At 37.6% G+C, this 13877-nt stretch overlaps 1 long non-coding RNA gene across 1 annotated transcript; it reads left to right on the top strand.

Annotated features, from left to right (window-relative positions):
- The first annotated feature begins 5098 nt into the window (after positions 1-5098).
- Positions 5099-10837, top strand: LOC136038193 (uncharacterized). Its single transcript, XR_010620149.1, has 2 exons — positions 5099-5207; positions 10352-10837. It is a non-coding gene; the product is annotated as an uncharacterized LOC136038193 (long non-coding RNA).
- The last annotated feature ends 3040 nt before the right edge of the window (positions 10838-13877 follow it).

The following is a 13877-nucleotide window of genomic DNA, read 5'->3' as shown; positions in this document are numbered from 1 at the left end:
CCGTGAGAGACCATTGTTGTGTTCGAAAAAGGGTTGATTTGATTTGATTCTCAGTTCATAACTTCATCTGATCTGATCAGTCAACTCAGATAGTTCATTTCCACTGGATAATTTGTGTACAATAAGGACGTGGCTTACCTTACGTGACAGGATTTTTTTTAGGGTAAGTACCAAGTTTACTGGAACTGGACAATTATACATCCCTGCACGTGGGCAACCCCACGTTATATGTATATAAAACATGTATATAAGACTTATATACATGACAAAAGTACAGCACGTGTCCGCTGTAATGCATTCTGACTATAAATCTCACTATCAACACTCCTGACTTGCAGGGTTCTCTCAAAATATAACATGACAAAACCAAAGGTTTTGATGAGATTCCATAAATTTTATATTTGATCCAGACAATTGCGTCTTGTAGATCCGGTCTTCGCCAGACTCCTTGAATATCTGTACTATTTAATATTTGACCAATGACTGGTCTTCCGAGAAAACAAACTTATATTATAAGTGCACATGAGCCTAAACAAATACATGTTGCAGTATGTCCAGTAACAAACAACACTTTCCAGGCTCATGAGAAATGTCGGACGCAGATTATTCTGACTCCAATGAAGCTCAGGATATAAAAAGAATGAAAATTGAAAAGAAAATCGAAATTGTTCCTAGCAGTAGTGGCTCAGATGAGGAATTGATAATTGTGGAACCAAGCCCCAAGCCCCGAAAGAAAAAGAACAGTGGAAAACGTTACGAGCAAAAGTATGTGAAATCCTGGGGGATGGAAGATACATTTAAAGGCTGGCTTTCGAAGAAGCACGGATCTGAAGTTGCTATCTGTTTGTGGTGCAACGCTGAGCTTTCCTACAAAAAGGGTAAAACAGATCTCACTGCCCATGCCCGTACTTCTGTGCATGTTAAAAACACAGTGACCCCAAAAGCTATGCCTCCTGCTATTTCAGTGTACATGGTTCATGACGAGTTTCCGTCTGTGCTTGAGACTGAAGCTAAAATTGCTTCATTCCTGGTCAGCAACAAACTGCCATTTTCCCTTTCGGACCAGTTGATTCCCCTGCTGAAAGCGATGCCACCAAAATCGGTCCTTGATAAAGTGCGTCTCGGGAAACAAAAAGTCGTGAATGTTGTTCGTCAGGGACTCGGTCCTTACTACAAGCAAAAAGTTGTCGAAGAAATGAAGGTGAGACCTTTTTCTTGGGTCATCGACGAAACGACGGATGTGGGAACCGTTAAACAGCTCGCTGTATGTGTTTCCTTTTGTAACAACGAAATGGAAACGGATATCGATGTCATTGATTTTGTGGAGTGCTCAAACGGATCAGCAGTTTCCATTTTCTCCAAACTGGAGGAAACTTTGGAGTTTTTAAGAGTAAGTGAAGTGCCTTTACGGAATTGGGTCGGGTTCTGTAGTGATACCACGAACGCCATGATGGGTTGTAACAGCTCAGTGGCGACTCTGATCCAAAGAAGCTACCCTTGGGTATTAATAGTGAAGTACAGTTGTCATTCCATTCATCTGTGCGCCTCATACGCCTGCAAGAAACTGACGAAGACTCTAGAAGACCTGTGTCGCCATGTGTACAATCATTTCAATATGAGTGCCAAGCGTACAGCTGCCCTGAAGGAATTTCAATTGTTTTCAGAGACTGCGGTCCACAAGATATTGGCACCAGGTCAAACAAGATGGCTTTCGCTACAGAACTGTGTCCACCGAATTCTAGAGCACTGGAATGCCCTAACCTTGTATTTTACCAGTGCCCATTATGAAGATCCGACTCACGGCAGTGAGTTAGTTCTGAGTGCCCTGAAAAATCTATTTATGAGGATCGTCATGATGTTCGTGGACTACGCGCTGGGACTTTTGAACGACTTCAATACCCTTTTCCAGTCCCAGGTGCCTATTTTCTACCGACTGAAAATCGAACTCATTTAGTTGGTGGAAACTCTGTTGAAAAATTTTATGAATGCTCGCGCAGTAAGGAGCTGTACCGACATCATGAAAATTGATGTTGAAGACGAAGCCAGTTATGTAGATCTGCGAAAGGTCTACCTCGGCTTAGATGCCGAAGCAGCAATGACTGGCCTTCTTGCGTCTGGTGATGGACGAAATGCCAATCCCGACGAAGTTGACAAGGTTTATTCTACCGCGAGAAAATTTTATAAGGAAGTGGTGGTCCAGATTAAAAACCGCTTCTCGTTCGACTCGGATATTTTCGCCTTCTCAGAACTACTTGACCCTGTTCAGGCTCAGGATCTGAATCCTCCTAGCCTGGCATCATTTTTGGCGAAATATAGCTTACCCTCCTGGTCTAAAAGTCTGATAGACAGAGAGTGGAGAGAGCAGAGCTCTGTAAGACAGCCAAATGGCGAAGATGCCAGTTCGCTCTCAGTAACTGACTACTGGAAGCTTATATTTGCCCAGAAATACTCTAACGGCAAACCAAAGTTTGGTAACCTGAGGCTTGTCGTTGAGTACCAGTACGCTCTACCGTTTTCGAACGTAATAGCGGAGAGACTGTTTAGTACTTTGAAGGACGTCAAAACAGACAAACGTAACTGCCTGTCGACAGTTACGATTAGTTCAACGCTTCAGACTAAACTTGGCAGGAGTAGGCTTAAGGTGACACCTCAGTCTCTGGTCGTAGATGGGAGCATGAGGCAGTTACTGAAAGGCGTAGTTGCTTCTGCAACCGCTACTGATGCTAGTGCTGCTATCTTGAAATCGGCTTCTTTAGCGCGAGCTCGTCTGGCCCCAGAAAGAGCAAACAATACCGTTGACGATCAGGATTAGCTGCAGTGTGATCTAGTGAAAATTCTGACTGTGATTCGTATTCATAATTCTAGTTCAACTTATGTGATCAAGTAGTTTTAGCTGCAGTGTGATACAGTGAAAATTCTGCCTGAGTTCTGTTACTCGTATTCGTAATTCTAGTTCTAATTATGTGAACAAGTAGTTTTAGATGACTTTCAATAAAACCATTTAGTTTGCATAAGTTTTGTATGAAAGAAACATTGTTCCTTGTTGATAGCTGATTTTGGAGTAATAATAAGTCTTCACCTTCCGGAATCTGGGTTCCCAGATTTTCCGAGATTTTTTTTTTGAATTTCTTCTGCGATACTTCAAAATTCCGGAAATCTGGAAGTTCAAAAGCCCCTTTTTTCCGGATGATTTTGATATACTTTCGGACCGGTTCATATTCGAGATGCAATAAGAAGAAGACGTCAAAGAATAATCTGGAAGCCCAGATCCCGAAAGTTCCGGGAGGTGAAGACCGGACTTAAGACTCTAAAACATATTTTCGATTCTACTTTGTTCTGTCTCTCTATTACTGACATTTTTAACACCAATACAACTGGTATGTGAGACAAAACAGCTGTTTAAAACCTCCTGATTTTTTCCCCGACTTAAAAAAGAACCTCCCGATAATCTCCCGACTTTTTTGGAGTCGTTACTGATTTTCAGAAAAAAAAAGTGGAAGCACTGGTCTTGATTCTCCGAAGTGTAAAAGGAGCGCTCTGTTGTGCTGGTCGATACAGGTGTAGTGATTAAAATATTAAGTAAGATATGGATGTTCGGAGAGATTGCTTTGCCACAAATATTTAGAAAATCAGTTGCATTGACATGGTGTGCCTTGTTCCGTTAGAGAAATGTTTGCCAAATTTTTCTTTCCGCCATCAAACGTTTAAGGTGTTGTTTTCCACATCTTCTTCATAAATTTCGATCAACTTCAAAAATGGCTCTTTCATCTCTACTTTCTTCTCTATTCTGTGGATAAGTGTGAAGCAAACAGTGAAACCCTTTTAAAATATTCTTGTGCTTTAAGAGACGTTCTTCTATAAAGTTTTATACTTTCAATCCAGAAGATGAATAAGTTAATTCTTTAAAATTGTTCTGTGCTTTCGGCAGAGACATTTCTTCTGTGTATCTGCCTGTCTACAATCCTTGTAACACTAATTGTAGTTCCATTCAATTTGGTCATTTTTGGCCAAATTCCCATTCAATTTGGCCAAAGAAAATAAAATCAGTGAAAAATAGAATGTTAAACTTTATTTTGCCGTGGGGGGGGGGAGGTGTAAGCACGCCATAAGTTGAACACCTTACGAATCGTGCATGTTGTTTCAATATCTCTGGCGGGGTGTCCATATTGCTGATGGACGGGTTCTCTTTAGTAACAAACGAGTGAGAGCCAATTCAAGTTTCGTTCCACTTTCTTTTTGTAGCTCTTTAATGTTAACAATGCGTGATATAGCAACAGGGCTCTTGACTGATACTTAGTGTTTTGCTCAATCTTTGACAGAAATTTTTAAGGCCTACTACCGCTCTATCTTGATAGGTCCATAGAACTTGCTTGCTTGCTTTTTTTTTTTTTTTTTTTTTTTTTTTTTTTTTTTTTTTTTTTTTTTTACTGAACTAAGTATTTACAGTATACATTACAATATAATACTCTTCTGATCTTGTCAAGTGCCTGACAAAAGGCTCTTTAGAAGGGCAGCCCAGTAGACGTGAAACAAATATACCCTCATTCAAAATTTGATTCAATCCAAATTTCAACTTTCAACCCATCAACTTACAGTGGTCCCCCAATTACCTAAAAAAAATTCATATAATACCAATCTATTAGCTTTATACAAGTTTATAATTTTTCCTTTTTCAATTTCAAACACCATAATTAGTTAAGGCCTTTTCATTGTAGTTGCCCTGAAAAATTAAAAAAGGACACCAGCTTTGCCTGAAAAACTTTACTGAAGACACGGCTGAATGTGAAAATTGCCTTTGCTTTTGAAATTTATTCTGCTTTTCAACTGGCTGCAAACTACCACGTTTTCTTATATTTTCTCATGCTGTCGATAAATGAATTTCTTAAATTGAAATTGCTGGAACTCAAATAAGGAGAAATAATATGTAAAAATATCGTACAAATATGTAAGTTTCTGAACCGTCTCTATTTGACAATACGGGAGAATAAGGACACGGAAAAAAAACGAAGCTATCCACAGCAAAAAAGAAAATAATAATTTTTCAAAAAAAAAATCTTATTTGAGCCATGATTTCAATGAGGCTTTTTCAGGAAAAGACTTCGCGCTTCTGATTTTTGTTTTTTTTTTTTTTTTTCTTAGCAACTAAGCGGATTTGAAAATTGTTTCCACTCAACCAATTTCGCCTAAGAAAGCTATAATAAAGAAAGGTCAGTACTTGGAATTTAAATTTTTTTTTTTTTGTTGTCCTGTTGCCTTGCATTGTCTTGCTTTGCCTGCTCGGTCTCCGAACTTATTTGAGAAAACGCTCTAGTATGTTACTTTAAAAATCTAACCCAAAATACTACTCGAACCTTATTAGAAACTATATCTAAAATGATGGAAAACGCTTAGATTGGAGGGATTGGGATGAAACTTGGTTGGAAAAATAAGCAGAAGTCTTGCATACGTGATTTACATAATTGGAACGGATCCGCTCAATTGAGGGGGGGGTAATTCTGAAGGGTATTAACAAAAATTAGGTATTTATAACTTACGAGTGGGTGATCGGATCTTAATGAATTTTGATATTTAGAAGGACTTTGTGACTCAGAGCTCTTATTTTAAATCTTGACCGGCATTAAGCCTCTTATTTTCCTTTTTAAATCAATCTATTGATTCATAGAATTTTGTTAGAGCTCATACCATATGATCTCTTGGCTCTTAGCTCTTCTCGCCTCGTCACAAGTGCCATATGAGCTCTTAGCTCTTGTTTGAAGAAGAAAGCCTTGTAAGGTCAATATAATACAAAAACAACATCGTTGATTTTTTCACTATATTTTCCACAAAAGTTGGTGCTTATGAAACAGTTCGTGGTAACGAACTGTAGTAAGGAGCGACCCAGCTTAATAGTAACCGAAACTCTAAAAAACGGAATTTTGACACCAAAGTTTTTACATCAAGTTTTTTACTGTTTTAAAAATTAGAGTTGAGAGAAAGTGTCAAACTTTAGCGTAAAGAGTGGGGCGTTGAGGAAGGAACAGCCTTTTTTATATTTGAAGTAATTTTTGTTCGTTTTAAGTTTTAATGTCGCTCGTTACTTTCAGTTAAAAACACCTGTTTTTTTTATTTAATAAATACGGTACACTTCTCTGGGTTCTCTTCTATGCCCCACTAAGGGTTGGGGGTATTTGGATCATTGGCTCTACAATCACTATAGACTCTTAAAAAAGGCACCAGGACTTTCGATTTCAATAAAAACCTTATATATCCTCGGGGGGGGATTACAACCCTTGTCCTTGTTTTCTGGGGGAGGGGGTGGCGTAGGAATCAATTTTAATAGTAAATTTTTGTGGTATTGAAATTATGAATACAAGTGCAAATGATTAAAATTTCGTTCCAGGTCATTCCAGTGTAGCTGTGCAGCTTCCGGAAGGAAACGGGAAAAGACATTTAAAAAACGCCTTATTTGGGTTATATGTTTTAATTTGAGTTATAGATTACTAAGTTAAACACAATTACTGGGTATAATCTAAAGGCAGTTTATTATGATTTTTTCAAACTGTAATATAATTTTCAAACACAGAATAGGGGGGGGGGGATTATTTTCAATATTTAAATGATTTTTCAAAAAAGGCATTGTTCTTCTTAATATTCCTCAGCTTCTAATTTCTCATTTTTCTCTTTCGGGTGAAATAGTTTCCTTTCGGGTAGCTTTCCACGACTTGCCAAGGAAACTCGGTGGGATAAATAAGCACAAGTCCTAGATACGTGATTGACTAACCGGAATAGATCTGCTCTCTTTGGGGGAGTGGGGGGAAGACTGGTTCTGAAAAATTAGAAAAAATGATGTATTTTTAACTTACGAAGGAGCGATCGGATCTTTATGAAATTTCATGTTTAGATGGACATGATCTCTAATATGACAGATTTGAGTCTCCTCTTGACAGCAATGTCAGTTGAGACTTCTTTCAATATGACTAATTTTCTTTCTTTTTGGCACTTCACCATTAGCTGCAGCTACTTTCAATATAGCAATTATCATTTCAGCTCAGCTTCAAACTAAAAAGAACAAACAGATCTTCCTTTATAGCAGGGTTTTTTTTTACATCAATCATCAAATACCTAGATCATTAGTAAAACACTCAGTCAGATAGAGTCCACATACAAATTACATCACTCAATCCTTATTACATCACTGTCAGTACAGCATTTACAATATTATCATCATCAGATAAAATCTTTTTCCCTACCAGTTTCACATATAAACTTAATAAACCAGTTTATCATCCTATACTTCAAAGATTCATCATCAATCAAAATTCCTAATGCAAGCCCCATTGAAAGCTCTCCTAAATTTTCCTCTTTACACAACATCTCATTTCTTTTCTTAAATTTGCATATTCTTTACAATCAACATCATAATGGAAAATACTTTTTTTCTCACTACAATCATCACACTGAGGATTATCAGCTTAATGCCGAAAACGGAACATTAAGCAACCATGTTTTCTTTTTAATCTACTGTAGTTTTTCGTATCAAAACCAGGTTTCTTTTTCTGGGTAAGAGCTATATTACTACTACCATCCCTCATTTCTTCAAAATGTTTTTGGTAAATGCTTCTAACCATCTTTCTAATCTGTTTATAATATGAAAAAAACTTCGTTTTCTTAAAGAGTTAAAGAGGCTGCGTCCCAAAGTCGAACCTTAAAACGTACAGGAATTAGAAGAGGCAGTTGGGGGGCTGCCGCCCCCCAAACCCCCAGCTTTTAAAGACTTTTGTACAGGTTTTTTTTTTGTGGGGGGACTTCATTGTTACTAATTACTAGTTTCGGCGCAATGGTTCTCCTGTCCTCTTGTGTTTAACATTTTTCGAAGTTATTCCATTATTCATTCATTTCAATTTTTTGTTAATTAAAAGAGGGCCTTTCCGAAGCCAAGAGTGGGGGGTTAGCAAAAAAACAAAAAAACCTGTACAAAAGAGTCTTTAAAAGCTGGGGGTTTGGGGGGCGGCAGCCCCCCAACTGCCTCTTCTAATTCCTGTACGTTTTAAGGTTCGACTTTGGGACGCAGCCTCTTTAACTCTAAGAAAACGAAGTTTTTTTCATATTATTTCTGTACGTTTTTCTACAATCCATGGTGGATGTAATTTAATAATTTCTATACTCCTCGTACAGGAATTAGGAGAGGAACTTGGGGGGCTGCCGCCCCCCCCCCCGCTTTTAAATCATTGTATAAAATAGAAAAAAAAATAGATAGAATGACCGAAATGTTTCTTTTGCTCATAAGAAGCAAATATTCTGTTATCTCTCAATTGATAAGCTGTCCAGGTGTTATCAAAATTATACACTTTTATTTTGATGTTGTGAAAAAAACCGCCCGTCAGGGACTTGAACCCTTGACCAGAGGATTAAAAGTCCCACGCTCTACCGACTGAGCTAATCACTTGCATGTGTGTAAATAAAATTTCTCAATAATTTTTAAAATTTCAAATTAACATGGGCTCTTATGGAGAGAAATGCGTTAATTAAGTAGCTAATGCGTGGTTTCTGGAAAACAAGAAAGGAGTTATCGGATCGAGCTGAAATTTCGTTGATAAGCTCCTGGGCCGTAGGGGACCTTAACTTGTGAATTTCAGCCCGATCGGACAACGTTAAAAGGGGGGTGGGGTGTGGGGGTCGAAACTTTCGGGGGGTTAAGATTTTCCTACGAAACTTTCCAGGAAAATTACTCGGAGAATTCCGCATCGAATGAGTCCTCGTACACCCAGATCCGATGTCGGCTGTGACCTGTAGACGTCGAGAAAAAAAAAGAAAATGAAATTCAAGTGCCTATGCGTGGTTTCTGGAAAACAGGGAAGGAGTTATCGGATCGAGCTGAAATTTCGCGGATAAGCTCCTGGGCCCTAGGGGACCTTAACTTGTCAATTTCAGCCTGATCGGACAACGTTAAAGGGGGGTGGGGGTTGACGGGTCGAAACTTTCGGCCAGATTTTCCCCATGAAGGAAAAGTTGGAGGGGGATGAAATTTGGCAGGTTTCTTAGTTGGAGCTCGGGCTACGAAATGCATCCCTTCCCATCCCTCTGCGACCACTGGAACCGAAGATCGCTTAACATTGTCGTGTGTCGCCTCTTTATAGAGGAACCTCTTTATAGAGGTGCCTCCTTGATATGGTTCTGTAGGAGGTCTATGAAATAACTTTTGTGCTGCCTTTTTGGCATAATTATCTGCTCTTTCATTAGAAGGATCTCGTAACTCAGATCTCTTACTTTAAATCCCGACCAGATCCAGTGTAGTTTGATGGGGGGCGAAAATCTTGAAAAACGCTTAAAGCGCAGAGATCAGGATGAAACTTGGAGGGAAGAATAAACACAAGTCCAAGATACGTGACTGACAAAACCGGACCGGATCCGTTCTCTTGGTGAAGTTGGGGGAGGATAGCAATTTGGAAAAATGAGGTATTTGTAACTTACGAACGGATCTAACATTAGATCTTAATGAAATTTGATATTTAGAAGGATTGTTTGGAGGGGGAAACCGGAATTCTTGGAAAACTTGAAAATTGAGGCATTCTTATCTGATTAATAGGAGATTGGATTTTAATGAAACTTGATGTATAGAAGATGCTTGTATCAGATGCTTCATTTTTAATTCGAATTGGATCCCTGGACATAGGGGGGGGGGAGGAGGAAATAGAAATATTGGAAAACGCTTAGAGTGGAGAGATAAAATTGATGGGAAGAATAAGCACAAGTTATAGATACGTGATTGACATAATTGGAACGGATTCGTTCTCTTTGGAGGAGCTGGGGGTCGTTAATTTCGAAAAATTAGGAAAATTGAGATATTTTTAACTTAAAAACAGGTAACCAGATCTTAATGAAATTTGATATTTAGAAGGAACTCATGTAGTCTCAGAGCGCTTATTTCAAATGCTGACCAGATCTGTTGACATTGGGGGAGTTGGAGGTGGAAACCAGAAATCTCGGAAAACGCTTAAGAGTGGTGAGATTTGATGAAAGTTGGTGGGTAGAATAAGCAATATCATAGATACGTGATTGACTTAACCGGACTGGATCCGCTCTCTTTGGGGGAAGGGGTTCAGTGCTTTTCACAACGCTATTATCACCTCGGTGCCTTATAATTTTTAAGCAATTTTGTGACTTTCATTAATTCTTCCTTCACAACCAAAGTGTGTTTTACATGCTTTTTCGTTTCCTGTAACTCTATTCTGGTTTAGCATATTCTTATATCTTGCGTCAGTTTTAAGTTTTAGACCTGTTCTTTGTTTTTTCTTTCCTTTCGTTTTAGTTTTTCGTCATTTCTTTACAGGTCTTTTATCTCCCATTAATTGACGTCCTCTTTCTTTTCTAGGTCTTCTGGAGTTTGAAGGTTTTGAAAGTAAGGATCTGGGCAGTAAATTTGACTAATTAATAGTAAAATAGAAGTCTGTATACTGTTGCCGTCTTTTTGTGTGATAGCTTCAATTCTTCACAGAAAAAGACGTTGCAACAGACATGGTTTCTTTGATTCTAAAGTTTAAATAAAAGTCAAGGGTTCTCAACTTTAAGTTCATTTAATTATCTGTAAAATTTTTGTTTGTGCTTTTTTTTATCTCTCCTTTCAATTTTATAAAAGATATAGAGCCCTTAATAATTTTGATTTTTATTTTCTGTTTTGCTCACCCTTCGCTAAACAAATTTACTGCTCACCCAAGCTCCTTGTACCGCCTCTGCTCCTAAGCCAAGGAACCGCTTCCTGAGTCAAGAAACAAAAACAAGAAGAAAGGACACAATATTTTTTTTTCATAATTTTTACAAAAATTTAAAGCTGGTTTAAGTAAAACTTCATTATTTCGTATTCTTAACGCTTATCGTGTAGTTTCTACTTGCTGGTCCTAGAGTCTGGAAATTTTTAAGCCACCCCCGTTAAAAAGTTTTTAGTCTGTTTAACTGCCAAATTAATTGAACAATAATTGTAAAATAAATAGGATTGATCAATACCTCCAATGTAACTATAAAACAATCAAGTTGTCTGATGTGTATGTTTATTGATGTCTATAATTTGTTGCTGAAAACTTTTCATTTTCTGATGTAAAAAACGATTTAGATAGGTCAAGTCATTAAACCCTGGAAACATAGTCATTGTCTTATATCGCCAACTTACTTGAGTAAGAAATTTCCCAAGTTTCAAATCTATCTGATAGCTTTAGCTTTGAAAGAAAAATCTAATGTACTGTACAGTACATTGGAAAATTTTGCTTAAGATTGGTCTTTTAACACCATCTATAAAAAATTCGAAATAGCTGATAGATGCCAACCCTCATTACTAAAGAGAAGTGTTGCACTTCAAGGTTTATTTTTAAAAAATGAGAATTCTAAAACAAAAATGTATTAGTTGGGCTAAAAGTGTGCTATTTCTGTTTCACGCATATATTTTTCGAATCTTGAACCGAGTTTATGCCCTTTTGACAACACGGTTGCAAAGATTAACTTTTGGATTACTTAAACAATCCCCTTTAACTTTCCCTAAAAGTTTTAAATTTTAAAAGATTCAGAGTTTTCCTTGAAACTTTGAAACTAAAGGTTTCAAGGTTTGGTTTTATGTCCTAATCTCTTACTGAGTTATGACATAAATCTTATTTTAACAAATTTGACGCACTTTGTAGCCTATATTTCAATTTGGTTTAAAATTCATCTCCATATTTTCTGAAAATAGCTGAGGGTGTATTGATGTCGCTCATTCGCCTGACCATTTTGAGACAGTTTCAATTAAATATTAAATAAAAAAACAAGTTTTTTTTTAACTGCAAGTATGGAGCGACATTTAAACTTAAAACGAACAGAAGTAATTCCGTATATGAAAGGGGTGGTCCCCTCCTCAACGTCTCGCTGATTACGCCAAAGTTTGACTTTCTCATTGCTCTACTTTTTAAAATAATAAAAAACTTTAACGTAAAGAGCGAGGCATTGAGGAGGGGACAACCCCTTTCATATACAGAATGTTTTCTGTTTGTTTTAAGTTTTAATGTCGCTCCTTACTTGCATTAAAAAAAAAACTAGTTTTTTTATTTAATTTGTGAAAATTTTTGAATTAATTTATGTTTTGATTTTAGCTCTCTGCGCGTAAAGAGGCTTAGTTACCCTCTAATCTTTTAGTTTCTTAAAAAGGCAGCTATATTTACGATCGTTTTTATTAGTAAAACTATTCGTAACTTACGTAACAAACTTCTAAATTCGTATGTTTTCATTATGTATACGAGGGGGTTTGCCCTCTCGTCAATAACTCGCTCTCTACACTAAAGCTTAAATTTTTTTTCCAATTCCTTAAGAATGACCCCTGAATCACAAAGGCCGTAGAATAAATCGTTGAAATTAATAAAATTACTTTAGCGTAAAATTACTTTAGGTCTTCGTGGTGTGAAGACCATTTAGTCTAAAAAGGATAAAACTAATTGGACTGGTTTGACTGGATTTTATTGTCGCATTGCAAAGTGAAATAACTAACCGGTTTTGGCTCACCCGGAGATTTACTGTTTACCTGTGCTTGATTACATGCTGAATTAAATCAATAAGAAAGTGGCTTTATTGCAATCATTATGGCAGTATCACAAAAGAACTTTGATGAAGCAGTGAAGATTTTAACGGAAAAACTTGATGCCGTAAATGGGTTCTCAAAGAGACATCAACAAGTCCATTCAGTCCCTTACAGGGGAAATAGCTACGCTAAAAAAGGATGCCTCCGATCGAGATATAAAAATTGGCCAACTGGAAAAGGAGTTGGAGGATCAAAAATTAAGGTGTGATCAACTGGAGAATCAGGTACTGGAAAGTGATGTCAAGGACCGCAAATTAAATTTGTTAATTCATGGCATGCCTACTGAGCGGCCGTCTCAAACAGTTGAAGAAAATGTGAAAAAATTTTTATCTGATACAATGGAGATAAGCGACCCCATTCAGATTACGAAGTGCTACCGTATGCTTGGTGGTTCCGTTAACGTTACTAATCGAAGGCCTCGTCCGGCACCTATATTTATCTCGGTTGTAAACGAACAGAACATTCAGAGGATTCTCAACTCAGTTCGTAAATTGAAGGGGAGCGGCATTCGTGTGTGCACGGATCTTCCCCCCAAGCTAAACGCTATTCGAAATGAACTTCTTGCGAAAGCAAAGGATTTACGTGAATCAGATTCCGCAAAGTTTACGCGTGTTAAACAGAAGGGCTCGAAGCTTTGGCTTGAATCCAAATCCACGGCCTCGTCACCCTGGGAAAGAGTGATGGACTAGTTATTGCTGTCCCTTTGTGATTATTATTAGTATTGTGATAGACATTTTGATTGATTTTCTTGCCACTTCTGTCACAGTGTTGTGTACATGTTGGGTTCTACAACCTCGTTTTTTGCGTATGATCTTTTTTTTAGTTTTCTAGTGTTAGTAGGTCTAGTGAAAAAAATCAGGTTTCGAGGTCTTGTTTGTTCTCTGCCACTTTTTTACCCGATTTGCCTGATTAGTGGTGCGGTGCCATTTCCATTTTTCCGTCGTGCCTGCCTGGGACATAAGGTAAAGATGAAATTTATATATAGCACGTGAGTAGTGGGGAGTCTGGGGGAGGATTGGGGAGCCGCCTCGATGATCAGCTTGATCTAAAAAATATTTATTATGATTTTTCCCCTTTTGCTAAAGGTGTTTATGATGATCATTTAGCTAGCCTTCCTGCTACTGATTTTTTATTTGAAGGGGATTTAGGGACACCTGTATTTGATGGGAACTTAAGATCAGCACTTTTTAACTGCAGAGGTTTGGCTAGTAGCCACGAGTTTGTTTCGCAGTTACTTTGTAACCACAGGGTAAGTATTTTAGGCCTATGTGAAACCTTTTTAAGTAATGAAAATGCAGAATTC

The sequence above is a fragment of the Artemia franciscana genome, chromosome 17 (genome assembly GCF_032884065.1).
Source record: "Artemia franciscana chromosome 17, ASM3288406v1, whole genome shotgun sequence".
In the NCBI taxonomy this organism is placed as follows: domain Eukaryota; kingdom Metazoa; phylum Arthropoda; class Branchiopoda; order Anostraca; family Artemiidae; genus Artemia; species Artemia franciscana.
The sequence above is the reverse complement of the archived record's forward strand: the minus strand, read 5'-3'. Positions and strand labels throughout refer to the sequence as shown.